A 22,376-nucleotide genomic window follows, 5' to 3' on the forward strand; every position below is an offset into this window, starting at 1 on the left:
CCCTTCTCTCCAGAGATGTCTGCACATGCGGTCGTCCTGTTCCACAGTGACCACCAGGGTGCGCTCGCGAACTCCGTTCAGCCTTAAAGAGGCTCTGTCACCAGATTTTGCAACCCCTATCTGCTATTGCAGCAGATAGGCGCTGCAATGTAGATTACAGTAACGTTTTTATTTTTAAAAAACGAGCATTTTTGGCCAAGTTATGACCATTTTTGTAATTATGCAAATGAGGCTTGCAAAAGTCCAAGTGGGTGTGTTTAAAAGTAAAAGTCCAAGTGGGCGTGTATTAGGTGCGTACATCGGGGCGTTTTTAATACTTTTACTAGCTGGGCGCTGTGAAGAGAAGTAACATCCTCTTCTCTTCAGAACGCCCAGCTTGTGACAGTGCAGATCTGTGACGTCACTCACAGGTCCTGCATCGTGACGGCCACATCGGCAGCAGAGGCTACAGTTGATTCTGCAGCAGCATCAGCGTTTGCAGGTAAGATCGACTTACCTGCAAACGCTGATGCTGCTGCAGAATCAACTGTAGCCTCTGGTGCCGATGTGGCCGTCACGATGCAGGACCTGTGAGTGACGTCACAGATCTGCACTGTCACAAGCTGGGCGTTCTGAAGAGAAGAGGATGTTACTTCTCATCAGAGCGCCCAGCTAGTGAAAGTATTAAAAACGCCCCGATGTACGCACATAATACACACCCACTTGGACTTTTACTTTTAAACACACCCACTTGGACTTTTGCAAGCCTCATTTGCATAACTACAAAAATGGTCATAACTTGGCCAAAAATGCTCGTTTTTTTAAAATAAAAACGTTACTGTAATCTACATTGCAGCGCCTATCTGCTGCAATAGCAGATAGGGGTTGCAAAATCTGGTGACAGAGCCTCTTTAAGGAGCCAGGTGTGAGATTGAGCTGATTGCTCCCAGAGGACCCTGGACTATAAGAAGAGCTCTGCCCCTCCCTGTATTGCCTGAGCGTTGTTGTCATTACCCTAGTTTGTCTCTGCAAATGGTCTCCTAGTTCCCAGTGTTTCCTGTTCCTGTATCCCGTGCTATCCTGGTCAAGTACCGTATTGAGTTGGAGTCGTGCTGTGTTCCACGCCTGTCCTGTTACACCATGCCTGGTGTCTGCCTGCTGCCAAAGTCCCTCCCGAGCCTGCCTCGCTACTGTCTGAAGCAACCACAGCTACACATATACGAACTATAGACTTTTACCTGTGTCCTTTTGGCCAGCTGCCGTACCGTTAAGGCGGTACAGCCCAGTGGGTCCACGTACCCAACGTGACACTCAGTTTGGAGTTCTTTGGCTAGAAAAAGACAATTGTATTCTGCCCTGTAGATCCATCAGTAATGAAAAAAAATTTGGCTGCCGTGCTGCGGCTAGTGGGGATGGTTCTTTAAAAAACAAAAACAAATAAAAAGCTGTCCAAAGTAGGTATTTAAGAAGGGCCCCCAACAAAGAGCTGATCACCACCAGCAATCAGCTGTAATCTGTGAGGACACCTAGCAAGTATTTGATTCCGCTGCAGCGCCACCACAGGTGAAAAGCAGCATTACACAGTTTACATTAGAATCAATGGAGTGTCCGTGTAACGCACGAACATTTGTGATCCTCCAAAGCGAGAGACACTTTTTGTAGCTGCTGTTCACCATGGGTAATAGTTGAGGGACCTGTACAGGGGAGTCCTCCAACGCTAGAACAGGGTATTATGAAAAGAGTTCTCTGGTTTAGAAACTCCATTTTCAATCATACTAGGGAATTACTTTTTAAGCGATTATCTGATCAATTCTTTAGTTTAGGTTTAAACTTTAAGGCACTAAAGGCTTATAAATTCCACCTAGTCATGTAGATATATGGTATGTGGATTTCAAATTCCAATGCATTTTCCTGTAAGAAAGTTCAGAGTATGTAATTAATAAATCCAATTACCAAAAGAAAACCGTCACATCAAAAAGCACCTGCTTAATTGTTAACAGACCTCAAACAGGCCGGTGCATAGCCTCGACCCAGTGTAACACATATATTACTTAAACCATTGAATGAATCATTCTCCTTGATCTAAGAAGTGTCTTAGATGTAAAACGTAAAAATCACAAAGAAACATAGACCATAAGAATAAAATATGGCGCCATGCATATTAAAAATGGATTAAAGAAGTCAGGCTTTCACAAATGCAAACTAACCTATGCCCATTGAGGCCGAAAACTTATCGGGGGGAGGCAAGATATAACCGGTCAGCAGGAAGCTCAGGTTTTGGCTGGTTTATGATTACTTTTTCCTGTCTCCAAAACCAGTACGGGACTAAGACATTCGGGTATTTCTATCAAAATGAATGCTCTATAATTTCTTAAAAGAACACTCCAGACAAAACGGATACTGTTATACCAGGTGTAGGGTCTGAGGGGGCGGAGCATGACACAGAACTTTAGTGTTCTATAAATCCCTGTGTCATGCTCCGCCCCCTCAGGCCCTACACTAGGCAGAACATAGCATATCAGCTTTGCCAAAAGCGTTCCATTAGTGCTCTACAGCCATATAGTATACATTCGGTGCATTTCTGGTTTAACTTTCTGGCACCGTATCTACAGCACATTTTCAAAACTGTAGATTAAAGGTGCTACTAAGTGAGCAATAAGCTAATCTTGGCAATTTTTTTGACCCTTTATATACTACTTGTTACATTTTGTGGACGTTGGATGGTTCACTCACCGGATATTAGTCCATGTATGGCAAGGAGTATATATTTTTTTTTATGATCGTTCAATCCATTTTATGGAAAGCCAAAAGACCTACCAGTAAATTGTCAATGGATCATAGAAGGGATTATATGACAAAATTAAGGAAAAGGTAAAACGTAATGCAGTTTAGGACCGGGCTGGAACTGGATGTTTGGCCATAGTGTAATACACGAGTAATTTACAATCTAATGCAGTAGAAATATTATGCATTATTTTGCCGCAGACCAAGTCAAGTGTTTACCCTCGTCTAGTCCATTCTATCTCTGTTCAGGTCAAAGTGCAACACCATCTTGGCCCACATTGTCTGTCTTCTTTCTTCCAAAAATGGGGATAGGCCCACCACTCGAAAGGAAAGCAGTCCCTTGCCCAGGAGTCTCACCTCGGATACCTACATAGGAAAAGAGACAAATTAATGACTAGTTCTGAAATGTCAATAGTCCTTTGACTATTGATTAAAAAGCTTTTCCCTGAATCCATACCACAATCAAACCATTTAATCTGGAACCCAATGGTCCAGTATCCCTGCTATATAATGCAGAAATGTTGGATTAGCTACCTGAACATTTTAATGACCGGAGCCCTGGAGTCTAAATTCTGGAAAAAACAAAATTTTACATATGTGAACCAGGTTCATATTACATCTTATTTAATCCCCCTTGGAAGATAAAAATTAAAACAGTCTGGCACCTTCTTGTACTTCACGTGGTTTAGGCTAGGGCTACATGGCGACTTTGGCCACGACACCATGTTAAACCTTGGGTCCTGTAGACCAAGTTCCCCCTTTCATGGTAACGGTATTCCCTAGTGGCAGTGGCCTCTTTCAGCAGGATAATGCCCCCACCACACTGCAAATATTGTTCAGGAATGGTTTGAGGAACATGACAAAGTTCAAGGTGATGACTTTGCTTCCAAATTCCCCAGATCACAATCTGATCGCTCATCTGTGGGATGTGCTTGACAAACAAGTCCATGATCCATGGAGTCCTCACCTTGTAACTTACAAGACAAAGGATCTGCTGCTAATGTTTTGGTACCAGATACCACAGGAACCTTCAGAGGTCTTGTGGAGTCCACGGGTCAGAGTTGTTTTGACGGCACGAGGAGATCTACCCATTAAACAGGTTGTTTTAATGTTATGGCTGAACAGTGTATACAGTATTTGGGTTACTTGAGGATGAGAACAGGGTCTTACTTGCCCACCAATGTACTAATGCAGGAGGGGATCCTTCTGTGGGCCCAGGCTCTGACACAATAATGGACCCCAATAGTCTAGCAGAAGACCACTTAATTTTGACACAATCCCTTTCCACTAGGGTTTATTATGGGATTATTTGAACCTTATTGATATGTCCTGGGTGTGAAATGATCACAACAAAGTTTACGACGCAATTAAAGTGGATGTGCACATGTTCTGTATAGATGGAGGGTGGTCCTTAGAATAACCTCCTCCGGTGGGCCCAAGGAACCCCAGTATGACACTACATGGGAATGTCATCCGAAAAAAATATACTCCCATGGTTATATTATACGGAACTCATACAGTTTATCCCCTAGGGCAGGTTAGGATCAACTATGACCCTGGTGCTAAGGAACCATTACAAACTCCTATGCCATCATGCCCACTGTGATGTATGTGGAGACTTATATCAATGGTTCTGGACAGCAGTGTATATAATCTATAGTAAATGGTCTTTTTTGAGTACACTATACCAGTCATTATCTATAACATTATTTTTTCAATTACTTTATAACATGTCCAGTATATTATTAGCTCTACAGATCTTAGACGCCCAACACCTATCATTATAGGTTCAGGCCTGACCTATTTTTATTTGAGCTCTTATATTAAGAATGACCTATTTTAGCCGGCGTGACACATTGACAAAGACTTGATCCTTGAGAACAGGCGTTACACCTTCTCTCTTGATGGCAGCCCTTAGCCAGTGTCTGTCTCCTGCCCGTGTAGTGTGCAGTTAAGGAGCTGCCACCCTCAGGGCAAGAGGTCTCGGCCAGGTGATTACTCTAATAAGTGGTGAGTGATGTCAGGTTTGGGGATGACTGTGGCTTATGACAGAGAGGAAAGACCATTATAAATGGAACAGTATTGTGACCTTAGAAGGAGGAGGTCAATGTTGGATACGACTTGGGTTAATATGATTTGCAGTTGACATGACCAAGTAAACTTCTCTAGGAGTTAAAGGGCCAACCATGGGTAAATAATGTGTGCATAGTAAGACTAAGGAAGACACTAAAATGATCAGTCCATAATATTTAAGGAACAGTCCTGGTATAATTTATACGGTATGTTATACCGAGTACAGGGCCTGAGGGGCAGGGCATGAAATCTCTTTTTTTTTTGGGGGCGATTTTTGGATCGCCGAGCCATAACACTCGTATCAGTTTTTCCAGGAGCGTTCCTTTAATACTAATCCCAGATTAATGTGCGATGGTAGAAACGAGAGATGCCATAGAGGAGAAATTGTGAGAATTACAACCCAAATCTGCCCCAAGGTCACCAGCCAAAAGAGGTTCAATCACGCTCAGGACTTATTACTGGAGGTAAGTAGTCCTTGGTGACCCGAGTAATCATGATCGTCCATGATTGGTTTTTTTTTGGGGGGGTTTTTTTCTCCGATGACGTGCTTATTTACACGTTGTTTTATTGCGGTTTTGCAGCGATTTTTGTAAAACCATTAATGGCAAAACCGCAATAAATTGGTTACTAAAACCCATCATAAGAGAAGAACGGAGAGGTGGATGTTTGGCTACAGCGGCAAAAAAGTGTTCTTGAGAATGGAGCAGAGAACAAAAGACCGTATGGGGACACGAACTCTGCTTTTATAGTTTTGACTGTATTATGAGTGTATCATGGGTGTCGGGGGGCTTCTTTATGTAAGGCATTTGTCGTCATATGAATTATATTATGTATATTTCATATGAGGGCCATTGCATCTCAAAGTATAAGAATATATTGGGAACAAAATAATGATAAATTCCTTCTAAAAGGCAATGCACAAATGACAAGATGATTGTCTGAAGCTGCGTTACTGTATCTCATTTGAACAAATAACTTTGTTCAGACGCAGATATTTACATCTCACCTGAAATGCTCTTCCTACTCAACTAAGATATCAAGAACGGATTCTGAGGAGGGTACGGAGAAAGATTAGGAGCAAAATTATTGAACCCCCCCCAATCCCCGTCCCCCTTACCTCAAGTGGAAAAAGCAGATTTTGATAGTACCTCCAACATAAAAATATTTGCCAATTCAACACCCCCAAATCTGTTTGTTTTTATGGGAAAAAATGGTCATGAGATATGAACCGGACTAAAAAAAAACAAAACAACAATCCATAAAACATAATGTGTGATCCACTTAAGGGGTACCCCCAACTCAGACATTTATGGCATATCCACAGGATATGCCATAAATGTCTGATAGCAGACGGTCCTAGCTCTGGGACCCGCACCCATCTCAAAAATGGGGGTGACCCAACCCATCTGGTGAGGGCCTGTCGCATTCAGGCAGAGATTGAATAGGGAGGTGTCCGAGTGAATCTCTCCATTAATTTCTATAGTTGTTACAGAAACAGCCAAGCCCACTCACCCTTCAATCTCTGCCTGGATGCAGTGGCCGGGGGACCCCGCTCTCAACATAGTTAGAGGTCCAAACTTGGGACCTGCATCTATCGGACATTTATGGCATGTCCTAGAGATTTGCCATAAATGTCTGAGTTGCGAATACCCCTTTAAAGGAATGTTGATGTTCCCCAATGTAAGTTTCCCTAATAGTCAAGACGACAGGTAGAGGTTTTCCAGGATTAGAAAATTGTTGTTTTTTTTTTTTTTTAAAAAACACGAAAAAACAGCATCACTCTGTCTATAGGCGGTGTCTGGTATTGCAGATCCATCCCGTTTTTGTGCAATAATGTAATGTGTCTTTGTAGGCAGTCTTTGCTCTGAGAAACTAAGAGCTCTGGAGGACCCAACACGTCCTTGCATTACACAGACCGCCTATTCCAGGGGAATTAAGCATTTGTTCCATACAAATTATAGCTGATCACCGGCGATCATTGCAGAGGGACACTCTGTGATCTGCTGTTTTTTTTCTTCTAACAAAAAGGGATTGTCCAAAGTCTAAACTTTTTGATTCATGCCCATTCAGATGTATCTGTCAGAAAGCCGTGTGCATTTTGAAATAACACGTTTGTACACGTTTTCTTTTCAGCTTTCTACAATAACCCACAATAGTTAATACATGAAGCTTTCATAGAACAGCTTCCAAAAATCATAAAATTGGAGTAAACCTGAAATGTGTGAAGGTTTATCCAGCTTTGAATTTACTACATTAAGTACTATTTGAGTTTACAGGGTTCTCAATCTAAAAAAAACCTGTAAATTGAACCTTTGAGTCTGACTTAAAGAGGCTCTGTCACCAGATTATCAAATCCCTATCTCCTATTGAATGTGATCGGCGCTGCAATGTAGATAACAGCAAAGTTTTTTGTTTTTTTTAAAAACGATCATTTTTGCCCAAGTTATGAGCAATTTTATATTTATGCAAATGAGCTTTTCAATGGACAACTGGGCGTGTTTTCTCGTTTTACCAACGGGGCGTGTATTGTGTTTTTACCAACTGGGCGTTGTGAATAGAAGTGTATGACGCTGACAAAACAGCATCATACACTTCTCATCGTTCCCACCCAGCATCTTTCACAGCAGACACAGCGTGACGTCACCCACAGGTCCTTCAACCTTGTCGTCGGACAAAGAAGATACATCGGCTCCAGGCGTCCAAAAGGTTAATATGCTCGTCTCTAGGGAGTTTGCTATGCTTACCTGCACATACCCTGTACTACTCTCTGACGCCTGGTGCTGATGTGTCTTTTCTCTTCCGACGCCAAGGTTGAAGGACCTGTGCGTGACGTCCTCTTTCCCAGCCAGCTTCTTTCACTGCAGACATAGCGTGACGTCACCCAAAGGCCTTCAAACTTGGCGTCGGAAGAGAGAAGACACATCGGCTCCAGGTATCAGAGTACAGTTGAATTTGCAGCATCATCACCATGTGCAGGTAAGCATAGCAAACTCCCTAGAGACGAGCATATTAACCTTTTGGACGCCTGGAGCCGATGTATCTTTGTCCGACGACAAGGTTGAGGGACCTGTGGGTGACGTCACGCTGTGTCTGCTGTGAAAGAAGCTGGGTGGGAACGATGAGAAGTGTATGATGCTGATTCGTCAGCGTCATACACTTCTATTCACAACGCCCAGTTGGTAAAACAAGTAAACACGCCCAGTTGGTAAAAACACAATACACGCCCAGTTGAAAATACGAGAAAACACGCCCAGTTGTCCATTGAAAAGCTCATTTGCATAAATATAAAATTGCTCATAACTTGGGCAAAAATGATCGTTTTTCAAAAAAAACAAAAACGTTACTGTTATCTACATTGCAGCGCCGATCACATGCAATAGGAGATAGGGATTTGATAATCTGGTGACAGAGCCTCTTTAATTTAAAGGGTTCTCTGCTTTGGACAATCCTTTTTTGTTAGCAGGGTCTCCCGACAGTAATCTTTTCATAGAGAGTCCCACTGCTAGCGCCTCCAGTGATCAGCTGTAATCTGTGGAAGAATCATAGCAGCAAGTGTTCAGTTTACCTGCAGCGCCACCACAGGGGAAATTGAGCATTGCACGATTGTCATTAAAAGCAATGTAATGCAAAACCAGGCCGGGTCCTCCATAACAAGATATACTCTTTGTAGCCACTTTCCACCCTGACGAATTGATGAGGCTCCTGGAGAGAGGACCCCCTCTTTGGGCCTTTCTAAGGGCTATAGTAGCATGAGCCAGCGACAGGAGGGCGGCTATTTTGACTTTTACTATGCTGCTCACCTGTCCTCTATGTACACCCCTGTACATGAGTTAGTATTTTAACGCAAAATATGGGGGATTTTAATGCGATTAAAAAATGTGTTCCCTAAGTTGGCCCATGACTATCTTCGTTCTCTCCAGTTTCTTTTCCGATGCCGATACGTGCTCCCTCTGGATCTGACAAGATTAATCCACTTGTCCTGCAATGTTCTGCGAGACTCCCCAGCAATAATGAGGAGTTAATACAGTTCAAATAATATCATAATCATCGCAAGCCAGGCAGGGTCAGAAATTATACTGATAAATCCAAAGAGACAGACTATAAAATATGTTATCCACAAGAAGCCAATATTTTAATCCCCGGCTATTATTTCCAGCAGCTGATATCAGCGGCTTGTGCTTCTGCAAAATTACTTCATGCCAAGACTGGAGGAAGAGACGCAGCCGAATCGGGTTAATGTGGGTGATATCAATGTTGTACAGGGAGCGGAGAGAAGGTAATAGGTGGCATCACAAGTATTATACAATTTTAATTTAAGTATTTTGGTTTATATAACTGACCCGTGTCCCAATACTTTTTTTACTCTTCAATTGTTATATTGTTTGTGTGTGTATATATATATATATGTGTGTGTGTGTGTGTGTGTATATATATATATATATATATATATATATATATACACAAGCTCTGGACTTGATATAACACAGTGGACCTATACCAGCAGATGACACGGCCCCCAAACCATCACTGACTGTGGAAACTTCACACTGGACTGCAAGACACTTTGACTCCTTTTTGATATTTCGTTCATTGAGACGGACTAGTATATTCTTTGGATCCAGAATACCTACTAATCTTGCATTTATTAATAACCAGTCACAAACTTACAATTGAACGAAAAAATAAAAAATATTGCTGAAATCTATTCCATCAATAAAAAAACAAAACATTGGACCATCATTAAATTCTCAGCGTTGCCTTCTCTCCCGGGATGTCCAGAAGGCTCCCACATAAAGGAAAGACCTCCTAGACTCCCAGAAGAGAAGGGTTGTCTCCAACATGGAGGCCTCCTCTTATTACCCATGCTACAGGCTCCCCCCCCCCGCCTTGGCAGTGAGTGGATGGGGTCACCATCCAGGGTCTACTTAAGTGTCTGGGTGCCAGTGAAGACTGGGGTGCTCGTGAGGTCTAGAGTGCTGGGATCTGGTATCTTCGTTTTTGTGCCATTCATAGAGACATAACTATCCATGTCTTATAGTACAATTTATGTACACTTTTCATGGTTCAAATGGTGGGTAAGGGCTTTGGGGGTGGCAGTCTATTTAATAAAAGGCAGGGCATACATGCAAATAATTTCTTCCTGAAGAAATTTGGTCTTCAGTAGTTTGGGTGAGACCAGGAGATTGTGCAAAACTTATTTTGTCTGAGTAAATGACTTAATGACCACGTTTAAAGATCTCAGCTACTTCTGCTTTGATCTGAAAGGGCTTGTCTGAAATTCGATCAAAAAGGTCGGCGCCCCCCCCCCCCCCCCCCAGAAACCGCACCACTTCAGAATAATAAGAAGTATTTTAACCTATTCGGGCAGGATGTTATGAGACCCAGAGTTTACAGGACATATGCGAGTGCATCTACAGCATTGGCACAACGTGGCATCTGAAAACAAAAGCCTCAGAGCACTCAGAGGATGTTTTTAAATCATTAATGGGGACAGTGAAATATCAAAGAAATATTTGCCCCTTGGGTATTTTCTTGTCCTCTGAAGTGGAGATAGGAATGAGGTCAGAAATTCAGTGATCTGTAAGTTTCGCTACAAGGACAAGGAAGGGGGGGGGGGCGGTCGGGTAATATAGAAAATGTCGTACCAATATAGTTCTAAACATTTATTCGACAAGTCATGTGTTCATTTTAAGAACATGCACTAATCCATCATACCAATGGAACCCAGGGTACCTTACTTTTTGGCACAAGATCCTCAGACAATGCCCCCTTTAGTGGTTAGATCTTGTAAACAATAGGCTTGGTGATAAAGGGAGGGACTTATGTTGTCTTGTCTGGCTGGGAGGCAGCTTGCTGCAGGCAAAACCTTCCACTGCTGCTCTGTCTGCAATAGAGACCAAGGAAAACTCCAACCCCTCTAACACTCCAGCCAAAACAGAGCGATTCGGAATGTGAAGGATCCCGTATTTTCTATCCCAGTTAGTCCTGAGCTTTCAGAAAAGTGGCAAAAAAGAGAAAGGTCCAGCGATGTGTGGTATAAGTGGGGGAAACTCCGTTTCCACTTTATTGAAGAAAATACACCAACATACAAAGAGATCCGACAGAATGACGGATAACACCAGGAGAATAACGAGGTGGTTAAAATGGCAAGAAATGAAGCCTACGGGGGCGGAGGGGGGGCAGGAAGCATAGGAACTGTGGATACCATACTACCACGCCGCCTACGCAATCAGAGACTTTAATGGACACCATTGATGTTATTAATCTGTCTCATATTCCTCTTTCTCCTACTCATATAGAAGTACTTGCCCTTGGTCTAAATTTTGCCCCTAATAAAGAGTTTGATATTTTCCAAACATTGTTAGATATTAATAAGTTTATTCGTAACCTGACTATTAAAAGGCACTTCCTTGGGGATGCTGAAGCACCCCCAGTAAATATTTCTGATTCGTCAGATATAGTCTTATCAGACACTAACATCTACCGTTCATTTATGTTCAATGAACAAGTCACGTTATTAAATCTGGTAGACTTAGCTGAACAGAACACTTTGCCTTTAGATACGATGGCGACTCAATTCCCTACATCCAACTCCACTTATTACCCTGTTCAGTCTAGAACTGATTCGATGGATAGATTTCAGTCCATCATTGAAAGGGAGTTACATAATATTGCTAGTCGCAGCCGTAAAATGAAATCACAACATAACCTTACCATCAATCAAAAAGATGCAATTAAATCTCTGAAAGACAATAGAGACATTGTGATACGCATGTCGGACAAAGGCGGTAGCGTTACTGTAATGGACCGCAATATGTACGTACAACAGCTAACAGAGCTATTGAATGACACTGAGACATATGTCAAATTGGATTACAATCCTACTTCTAAATTTCAAAAACTTCTTGCTGATTTACTCAATGAGGGTTTGGAGGACGGCATCATAACACAAAAACAATACAATTACCTGTTGGTTCAGAACCCAATTATTCCAATACTGTATGCATTACCTAAGACTCACAAGGGTATCATTCCTCCACCCATGCGTCCCATTGTCTCGGGTATCGGGTCACTCACAGAGAAACTCTCTGAGTGGCTTGATTTTTTATTACAGCCTCTTGTACAGCGAACCCCTGGACATCTGAGAGACACTAAGGATGTCTTACACATTTTTGATAATAAAATGTGGGATCTCAACCATTCTTGGCTGTGTTGCGATGTGGTGGCCCTCTATACCTCTATACCCCATTACATAGCTAGTCTAGCTTTAAAACATCATACAGTGAAATATAGCACATATGATGACAAACTGCAAGCTTTCATGCTTGAGGTTTTGTCATTTCTGATGACTCACAATTATTTTAATTATGATGGTCACTATTTCCTCCAAACCAGAGGAGTCTCTATGGGTGCGAAGTTTTCCCCCTCCATTGCCAATTTGGTTATGGCATGGTGGGAGGAGACCACCCTATTCTCTGTCCATAATCCATTCTCCCAATTCATTCATTGGTATGGCAGATACATCGACGACCTCCTGATCATCTGGGAGGGTGATGTATCTGCCATACCTAAGTTTCTTGAATTTATTAATTCCAACTTGCTCAATCTGTCATTCACCTATATTCATCATCAGGTCAGTATCCATTTTTTGGATCTGACACTAACAGGGCTGGTGGGCAAAAATATTCAAACTGAGACTTTTCATAAACCTATTTCAGGTAACACAATTCTCCATGCCACCAGCAGTCATCCCAGACATACCATCTCGTCAATACCCGTAGGTGAACTTACTAGGGCAAAAAGAAACTGTACTACCAACCAAGGTTTCTTGTTGGAACAAACCAATATTTGTAACAAACTAAGGAATAGGGGTTATAAAAAATGGACCTTAGATCGGGCCCAGGCCATTGTTAATTCTAAAGACAGAAAAGATTTACTTTCTATACACAATAGAAGTCGAGATCCATCAAAAATTAATAATTCATCCCAACCAACGTTAATTTTACAATATAATAATCAATTTTCCGAAATACGAGATATGGTCCACCGGTATATTCCAATATTGTTTGATGATCCTAAATTGGAATCCATACTGAAAAATGGCTATCGTATAGTCTCCCGTAGAGCCCCAACTTTGGGTAATATTCTTTCCCCTTCATATCTGCCACCTAATACCAAGTCTCCAACATGGCTACATTATACGGGGTTTTACAAATGTGGGTCCCACCCGTGTAAAACTTGTACTTTCAGCAAAGTCACTAAAACTTTTTCAGATTCACATAACTCTACCAGCTTCCCAATAAAAACATATATCAATTGCAATAGTGACTTCGTTGTCTATATAGTGGAATGTTCCCAATGTAATTTAAAATATGTAGGTTGTACTACAAGGAGACTGAAGACTAGGATATTAGAACACCTAAGTTACATTAGGAATCCGGCTATTGTCAACATTTCCAATGTAAGCAGACATTTTATCACCTGTCATAATAGAAACATCGATTTTCTCCAAATATATGCCATCGAAAAAATGATTAAAACCCACAGGGGTGGTGATCTTAAACATAGGTTACAGACACGGGAAGCATTCTGGATTTACCATTTAAATACTAGATTTCCCCAGGGTCTTAATCTTCGAAAGGAATTGATGTTTCATTATTAATTGATCTCAGTACATTGTTCATCTCATTACATTTAGAAACATGAGACGGTCGAGAATGTACATTTGTTAACCTCATTACAATAGTGCTCTACTTCAGATTTAGATCTAACTATTGATATCTAACAAACCCCAATTGTGGGATGGTATTTTTTGATTTTTCATTTTCTTTATTTGGGTACTTTCCATTTCTTAATTTTTCCAGTGTCATATTATATTGTTCCATCATATACCCGCATTTTGGGTTTATATTTCATTTTCAAGATAGTTTGTTTTTACATTTTACACTTTTTAACATTTTTCATATGTAGGTTATAGCTATTTCATCTACTATTTAATATATCTATACATATCTCTATATATGGATATTTTTCCTTTTTCTTTCTTATTTTTACTAGGCCGGTGTTAGTTATATATAAATATTTCCGGTTTTATATATGCATTTCTGTTTTCCACCCTGGCACCCACTCTTATATTGTATTCAGATTTGATAGATCATGGATTGTTTTCATTATGTATTATTAGTTTGGTGCCATTCACAGTACTGCGCATATATATATCATTATTTTCATCCGGTTATCTATTTTTCTTTATTAGTGTATCAATTTTGTATTATTTTCGGCAGTTAATTGCCGACTTTACTATCCCGGTCAAATTATCATATGTTCGTATGTATATTTGCTTTTTGTTTTCTGTGTTTATTATTATTCCTGTTTTTCTGTATTTTCATTTTCACTTGTCACTTACAATGTTATGTTTTTTTGCATGAAATTATTTTCATTTCTCTGTTTAAATGCATTCGTTTTAGACTCATGACGTTCTGCAAGCATCTAATATATTGATATACTGTATTATATATTCCCGAGACTTGTGTTAGAGTACGTATCTAACACATTTTCTAGTTGAATTTCCTTCATAAATATTTCCAATATATTAGATACACTCAGGTTACAATTTATACGTACCTTTTCATTGAACGTGTCTCCTGGTGTTGAAATTACCATAAATGAGGGTGTTGTTACGTTTTCGGCACACCCTCCCATTTTCCCAGGATACATTTATTTCCTCACCTTGCAGTCGGTCATTTGTCTTAGCCATGATTAAGAGCACAGCCAGTGCTCGAAACGCGTAGGCTTCATTTCTTGCCATTTTAACCACCTCGTTATTCTCCTGGTGTTATCCGTCATTCTGTCGGATCTCTTTGTATGTTGGTGTATTTTCTTCAATAAAGTGGAAACGGAGTTTCCCCCACTTATACCACACATCGCTGGACCTTTCTCTTTTTTGCCATTGTTTCTTGCCGTGAGCCGTCGCGGTTGATCCGGGCGATATCGAGCACAGGAGTGTGAAGCTGGTGAGCTGGAGGTTTCCTCCCATCCCTTTTTCCCTGTTACAATTACTGCTTTCAGAAAAGTCTTACAAACAAAAGTGAGAATTTCTGTGGTTGTTTTTCTTCTCCTTAATTTCAAGGTTTAGTTTCCACTTACAGTTCTGCGATCCTGCTCCAGGTAACGTTTGTGATCATAAACTGTAATTGTGAGAGTTCGAGAGAAAGAGGGATCCACTGAAAGGCGCCGTTCCTCCCCAGTCTAAAATACGCGGCCGATCGCAGCGCAGGATGATCACTGGTATTGGTCCAAAGAACGTTCAGGCAACTACAAGGTAAATTCGTTGTCCTATTTATTGTTGTGTTTTTTTTAAATAATGGAAGCAAAGCTACGCGTTTCAAGACGGAACCGGTCTCTTAAATCAGGCTAGAAAAAAACAAATTTGCTTGGGATCCTTCTTTTTCTCTCGAACTCTCACAACTTTTGTCTATTATTCACACGAATGAGTGCAAACTCAGACGTGAAAAACCTTTTGTTTTTCACGTCCGAGATGCACCCGTGCCGGACCCGCTTTCACGGATCCCTCATAGACCTGAGTCTATCAAGGGATCCATGAAAACGGAAGATAACAGGACATGGTCTATTTTTCAACGGACCCTTCACATGGTCCATTAAAACAGTAGCCGTGTGAATGGCCCCATTGAAATAAATGTGTCCGTGTGACGGCCGTTGTTTGAACAGCCGTCACACGGATGTATGCAACGTTCATGTGAATAAGCCCTAAGGCTTGCTATATAAACATTTTGAAACCTTTTTTTTTTTTTTTACTAAAACAACGTATTGTAGGGTTTAATGCAACTTTGTAATTTAGTTTTTTTGTTTTTTTTTGGAAATATAGCTTCTACGTATCCTGGATACATAGATGCGGTATTATGCGCTGAAACCCGAATCAGTCAGGTCAGCGTGACTGACTGCTTCGGAGACATTGGGTCCGAAGTGTCTGACACGCGGGATCCACCTGTTATCGACCACATCTTAAGTGCATAACCTAGATGTGATCGATAACCGGTGGATTCTGCGTGTCAGATACACGCAGGAGCGGCAGTCACTGAAGTGGTCAGTCCCGCTGACCTGACTGATTCGGGTTTCAGCGCACGATACAGCTTCTCTGTATTCGGAATACATAGAAGCTGTATCTCCAAAAAGTTAATGTTTTTTATTATAAAAAAATGATTACAAAGTTGCATTAAACACTATAATACATTTTGAATGGAAGTTACGGAAAAAGCGTAGAGATTTCACTCTATGGAGCGTAGCCGAAAGACGCAACACATTAGAAAGGCTTTTGCCACTTAATAGCTGGAAAAGTTTGAGTAAACTCGGACACATTTATTAATTGGCTGTCTTAATAAACACCCCACCGCCCCTTAGCGTTAAATGACAACATTCAGGCTTCCTGTAACCACCACTAGGGGGAGCTTACTGCATACTGTTTTATTATTGAGCTCAATGTATTAACAGCATGCTAGAATACTAGAATTTTATAATTTTTACTATGTCTGTAAAGGGAATTTGGAGATCTTTATCAGAAAAACAAAGCTCTGACCACTATAAATTCTATATTTAAAAAGAATGATGTATGGGCAGAGGAAAATAAGGAATTTAGAATATATATATTACATATATACAAATTTTACCCACATTCGTAAAAATTTAAGCATCAAGCCTTCTGTGCACAGGTATCTAAAACTTATATTGTTATGCAAATCATAACGCCACCAATTTCACGATTTGCACAGTGAAGCAATTCTGGAGCCTAAGGCATAAGAAGAGGAAGACGACAGATAAGGAAAATCTTCGTCTTTATCCAATTCAATTGAGTCCATTACTATTTGCGCTTCCAAGCAGAAGAAAACTGAATTGCAGTCCGGAAAAAGGGCTGTAACATAATGTTCTAACAAACTCTGAGCACAAATGTATAAATGGGCCCATTGTAGCCCTTTCCTTAAGTCCTTTCAGTGCTCCGACCGTGTTATAGTGGCAGTAAATTTGCAGGGAAAAAAAATGATTCTCTACAATACGATGAATTTCTTTGTAAGGCAGGAGCGGATTGATAGGTCCGATCACTTGATGCTTGCTGGTAATTTTCAGAGCTCTTGGAGGCGCACGTATCTCTCATTGGAGGACAGGTTTTCAATTTAGTTGGGCCGATCTAGAGCTCCCAGATGGTCTTGCTGGCATCAGAGAGACAAAAGCAGCAGGGAAGCAATGGCCTGACATTGGAATAAGAGAAGAGAAAAACATCCTTTTAGAAGGAAAAACGACCTCAACTAGGACCGTAAAAACCAGTCCAGCAATATTATCTAAAAAGTATATATATATATACACACGCACACACACACACACACACGCACACACACGTCTAAGTCAATAACGCAATTTATGTTCGATTTATTATAGGCATCATTTTTTTAAACGTGTTTTTTTTACGTGACTATATAACAATCCTGAAATATTGCAGTTTTCGCACTGGACACTAGAGCACACACACTAGGTTAACATTTCCTGCAGCTCACTTGTCAGCTTTGCTGTGTAGACAGAAGGGGGCAGCAGAGTTATCTCACTATCGTTAGAAGGTGGGGACTTTAAAGAAGATCTTTTATATATTTATGCTGCCCCGTCTAAGAGACAGACACTGATTTCAGTGTGCTGTCACTTATTAATGTTCGTAATTTAATATTACTTAGTACGTCATACGCGTCCGCCGATACCCTCTCCCCCCCCCCCCCCCCCCAACTGCGGATTGACACGTTTCTCCCTATAACTGTGCATAGGGAGAAACGTGTCAATCAGCGGCTGGGGATGGAAGCGTGAATATATGAATATACTTGGACTTCTACTTGCAGCGCTGGGTGTGCGCTGCAATTACTAAATTCTCCTAAGCTACGAAACATTACCTAATAAGTGACAGCACACTCGAATCAACATGTCTGTCCCTTCTTTATGCCCTCCCTCAGACAGGGCAGCATAAATGTGACAGATGTTGAATGATCGCTATATTGTACAGCTGGAGGCCTAGATACGGCAGGATAGTAACACTATAGACACAGATAAGACTGTATGCAGCTCCCCTGCCACTCCCAAGTCTCAGGGGGGAAGTTGTACTCCATCTCTTCCTGGAGCCTGGGAGTTAATGGTCAGAAAAATGTCCATAGACAAATACATTCACTGCAGCTGCCATAAAGCACGTTCCCGACTGTACTGTCCATACAGACAATGCAGGAACGAAGTGTTTCTAGTGAATGGGGCTGAGCTGCAATACCACACATAACCTAAAGACATTAGTGGCACTGTTTCCAACCATGTTTTTCTTATTTTGTACAAGAGGGTTATTGCTGCCGGCAAATGTGGTAGATATTGCCTAAAACCTATGAGGACTCTGATTGACGATGGGGCACTCAATGTGAAGCATCTGCTGCAGCGTATGTGTCTGTGTATTGTGGAGTTATATCTAGGGTATATTTTAGACTGTTGCAGGAAATGCAGATGAGGAGGAAAAAAATGACACAACTCCTATTTAGTTCATTCAGGCTGGATTTGCAGCAACGTATTGGCAAATCCAGAGAATCCAAGACACCGTCCTCCACCGAGGGCCTCACTGGGGATGAGACATATGAAGGATCGTCAGTGCTGGAACTGCGTATTCGTTAATTATTTCTAGCACATTTGGAAGGGATACGTAACTATGGATCAATGGAGACAAACCCTTTTAAGAAGTCTTATTAATACGCAGTGGTAACCACCACTATGTGTTGGAAATGGAGAGTTCAAAGAAAATGTAGAAACTTTTAAATCTGAACCGCCGATGTACTAAACAAGCAGAAGCTCTAATAAGATTGATGACATCCCATTCTAAATCCATAGAGCTTAACATGGAGTGTTTGTGGGAATTTTTGAGGTCAGACACTTATATTGGGGGAGGGGTTCTGGCTCGTAATCTCCGTTCTAGTTCATCCCAAAGGTGTTGGATGGGGTTGAGGTCAGGACTCTGTGCAGCCAGTCAAGTTCTTCTACACCAAATTCACTCACCCAACCATGTCTATATGGACCTTGTGCACTGGGGCGCAGTCATGCTGGAGCCGAACCCCAAACTGTTCCCACAAAGTTAGAAGCTACAATTGTCCAAAATGTCCTGCTATTCTGAAGCATTAAAGGGGTTATTTGCGGACCAAAAATTATTAGGACTGTAGTCCCTGCACTATGTGACTACACTCGCTAATATATATTCCGGTCCCCATCTCGCTGATTCTGAGATTTTCATTGAGTTTTATATTGCTGCCGGGGGACCGGAGGTCTAGTTGCACAGTCTTCTTTGAGGACGATACGACTCTTCGTCATGTGACCGGCCCCGCTGTACTCTATGTAATCTATGTACTACTGCTTGTACACGGGGTCGGTCACATCTCCCTGTGTGTACGATCACCGTAACTTTCCTGATAAATTTAGGAAAATTGGGCACAGATGGTTTTAAATTTCCTGACCACCTCATCCGGCATTCCATTTGCTTCTAAGGGTGAGGGATTTAAAGAAACCCTCCTGGTAGAACTGATGCACTCTGTTAGGCCTAAAGGGCGGTACAAGACTTCCATCTCTGGTGTTCTTTAAATCTTCGCCCCCTCTGGCCCTGCACTAGGCATAACCCAATAAATCAGAATTCATGGAGTATTTCTTGCTTCTTGACTGTCCAGTTTCCCTCCAGTCATTTTCCTAATTGCCTCTTGGGCTTCTTCTCCCCCTGATTCTACGTGTGGAGATGTTGTAATCTGGGTCTGAGCCCCTCGGGCCCTTTTTCCCCCCCTTTTTTTCCCCACAATGATATTCCCTCTTTACCTGTAATTTACGTCAGTACCCATTTTCTGGCATTTATTAATTACACCAGAGATGTGAATGTCTTGAGATAAAATGTACAATGGAGTAGGCTTCTCTTTTTACCCAAGCAAAAATTTGGTTTGCTGCCCTATCCCTGTTTTTGAATACCCTGGCAAAAGCAGAATCACTCAGGGGGTGGACATAGCATATGTGCAACAGGGGCTCAGCTGGTAAAGGAGCCAAGTACCACCTTAAAAGCATCCAGCATTTTCCTACTCTCCATTAGATTGCACGTCAGAGACAGACCTAAGGAATTTGTGAGCATGGGGCCCATATATTATTTTTGCATGGTGCCCTCTTTCTATTCAGTTATGTGATAATTCAAGTATGCAAATTAAGGAAATAAGCAAGAAAAAAAATTGTACAGAAGGACAGAGAAAGTTACAATCAGTTGGTCTGTAAAAAGAAAGGAAAAAAAGCAACAATTTTTGAGTACTGTTCCTTTAAGATGGAATGCCCCTTTGTGGGTTGATTCTGGGTTATTGACAGATTGGCGCATCCTGTTCTAGTTATCTCCAAAGTTTATTATTTTTTTAATTCGTTAATGGAAACTCTGAACAATGAGAAGATAAAAGCAAATATTTACTATCCCGTGTCCTTATAATAGGACAGGCCGCATCTGGTTTCATAGTAAATTAGACACAAACAAGTGTGCACAGGAGCGTGGCTGCTTTCCTTTTGTTAATTATACTTTCCTAGTCAATAACATCCACTCTCGCTGTCCGTGGTGCTGGTCTGGAGACAGGACACTGCCCTGAGCGGCCGGCTCTGGGGACCTTTTTTTTTTTTTTCCCCCTTTAAATGATTAAGGCTTTTTGCTCGTATAGAGCCGGCCTCGTCTTCTCTATCAGACAGCCCGGTTGTTTGGGTAATTACTGAAAGGCAAAGAACATCTGACAGGCAGGCTAATTCTGAAAGAGGAACATCTGGCTCAGACGCTACAGAACAGACGGTCGAACAGAACTACATCAACCCCCAACATGTCTCTGGGTTCTGGATATACAAAAAATTGTACAAGATTTACTTAAAAATGGGCCGTGCAAAAATTAACACTTGCATTACATGAAGTTTACAGGTATCAGGATAAAAAAAACAAAACCCATACTGGGTATTTGTCATAGGATCTACAACAGTAGTCCCATACCTGTGGCTCTCCAGCTGTTACGGAACTACAACTCCCAGCATGCCCTGGCAAAGTGTGGCTGGACGCTGTAGCTTTGCAATGATGTCATCACTGTACTACATTGCTCAGCATGCTGAACTGATTCTGTGTGGGTCCGCAATCATGTGTTCAATGTGTGATCTTAGGCTGAGGCAGTCAGGGCATGCTGGGAGTTGTAGTTTTGAAACAGCTGGAGAGCTACGGCTTGGGGCTCACTTTCTGCCTAATTGTACTTCAGTGATGACATAATGATCCGCATGCCCAGCTCATTCAGTGTGTGATATCAATGCAGGGGCGTAGCTAAAGACTCATGGGCCCGATGCAAAAGTTCGTATTAGCCCCCCCCCCCCCGCAAACTTCTCATGGCCTACGGTCCGCGACTTTCAGTTGCATTGCTGTGTCTTCTAAGTGATCCAACAATGCAGCACTAGCAGCCAGGGCATCACTAAGGACTTAAAATGTCAGGGGAAATAGCCCCAATACATATGTGTCCGCCCAAAAAAATGTGTGTGTGTATAGAAGACAGCAAATCTATAGCACTACATGATAGGATTAGATACAGTGGCCCAGCAGACAGTATCACACATGATAGGATTAGATACAGTGGCTGAGCAGACAGTATCACACATGATAGGATTAGAGATAGGGCCCAGCAGACAGTATCACACATGATGGGATTAGATACACAGCTCAGCATACAGTAATACATGACGGGATTAGATACAGTAGCTCAGCAGACAGTATAACACATTTTTGGATTAGATACATTGGCTCAGCAGTCAGTATCACACATGGTAGGATTAGATATACAGCTCAGCAGACAGTATCACACATGATTGGATTAGATATAGGGCCCAGCTCGCTGACATTGCAGCTCCAGCGCTCCACCCAGGAAAGGTAAGAATAATAATTGTTTTGCTTCTTTATGTGTTAACTAATTAAGTTCGGTTGTTGGACTTCGGATTGGAGGACTATTTCAATGACAGCGTTTTTTTATTCTCAATAAAATGGTTAATGAGGGTTGTTTTTTTATTTCAATAAAATATTTTTTCTATGTGCTTGTATTTTTTTTAGACTTTATTATTACAGCCTTAGTAATGGCCGCTGGCTGATTGACAACCTCCATTACTAAGGCGGGGCTTAATGTTAGCAGGTGCAGAGGCTAACACTAACCCCCATTATTACCCCAGTACCCACCACCACCAGGGGTACTGGGAAGAGCCGAGTACGAACCAGTACCGGACCATCTGTAGTGACGGTCATGCACCGGGGCGGCCGCAGGCCGGTAGTATTAGGCTCGGATAGGTCAAAAACAGTGGCCCTTCCCACCCTGGTAATGCTGCCTGCTGCTGCTGTGTTGTATGTGGCTGGTTATGAAAATTGGGGGGGACCCCACATCGTTCTTTCCAAATATATATATATATATATATATATATTTTTTAAATGACGTGGGGTCCCCCCC

The 22,376-nt window shown here is 41.6% G+C and overlaps 1 long non-coding RNA gene across 1 annotated transcript in view; it reads right to left on the minus strand.

Annotated features, from left to right (window-relative positions):
• Positions 1 to 2,827: 2,827 nt before the first annotated feature.
• The window catches only part of LOC142660887 (uncharacterized), a 72,294-nt gene continuing 52,745 nt past the window's right edge, over positions 2,828 to 22,376 (minus strand). The window contains exon 3 of the long non-coding RNA XR_012850579.1: positions 2,828 to 3,129. This is a non-coding gene — a long non-coding RNA (uncharacterized LOC142660887). The remainder of the gene's footprint in view (positions 3,130 to 22,376) is intronic.

This window comes from Rhinoderma darwinii, chromosome 9 (assembly GCF_050947455.1).
Source record: "Rhinoderma darwinii isolate aRhiDar2 chromosome 9, aRhiDar2.hap1, whole genome shotgun sequence".
In the NCBI taxonomy this organism is placed as follows: Eukaryota; Metazoa; Chordata; class Amphibia; order Anura; family Rhinodermatidae; genus Rhinoderma; species Rhinoderma darwinii.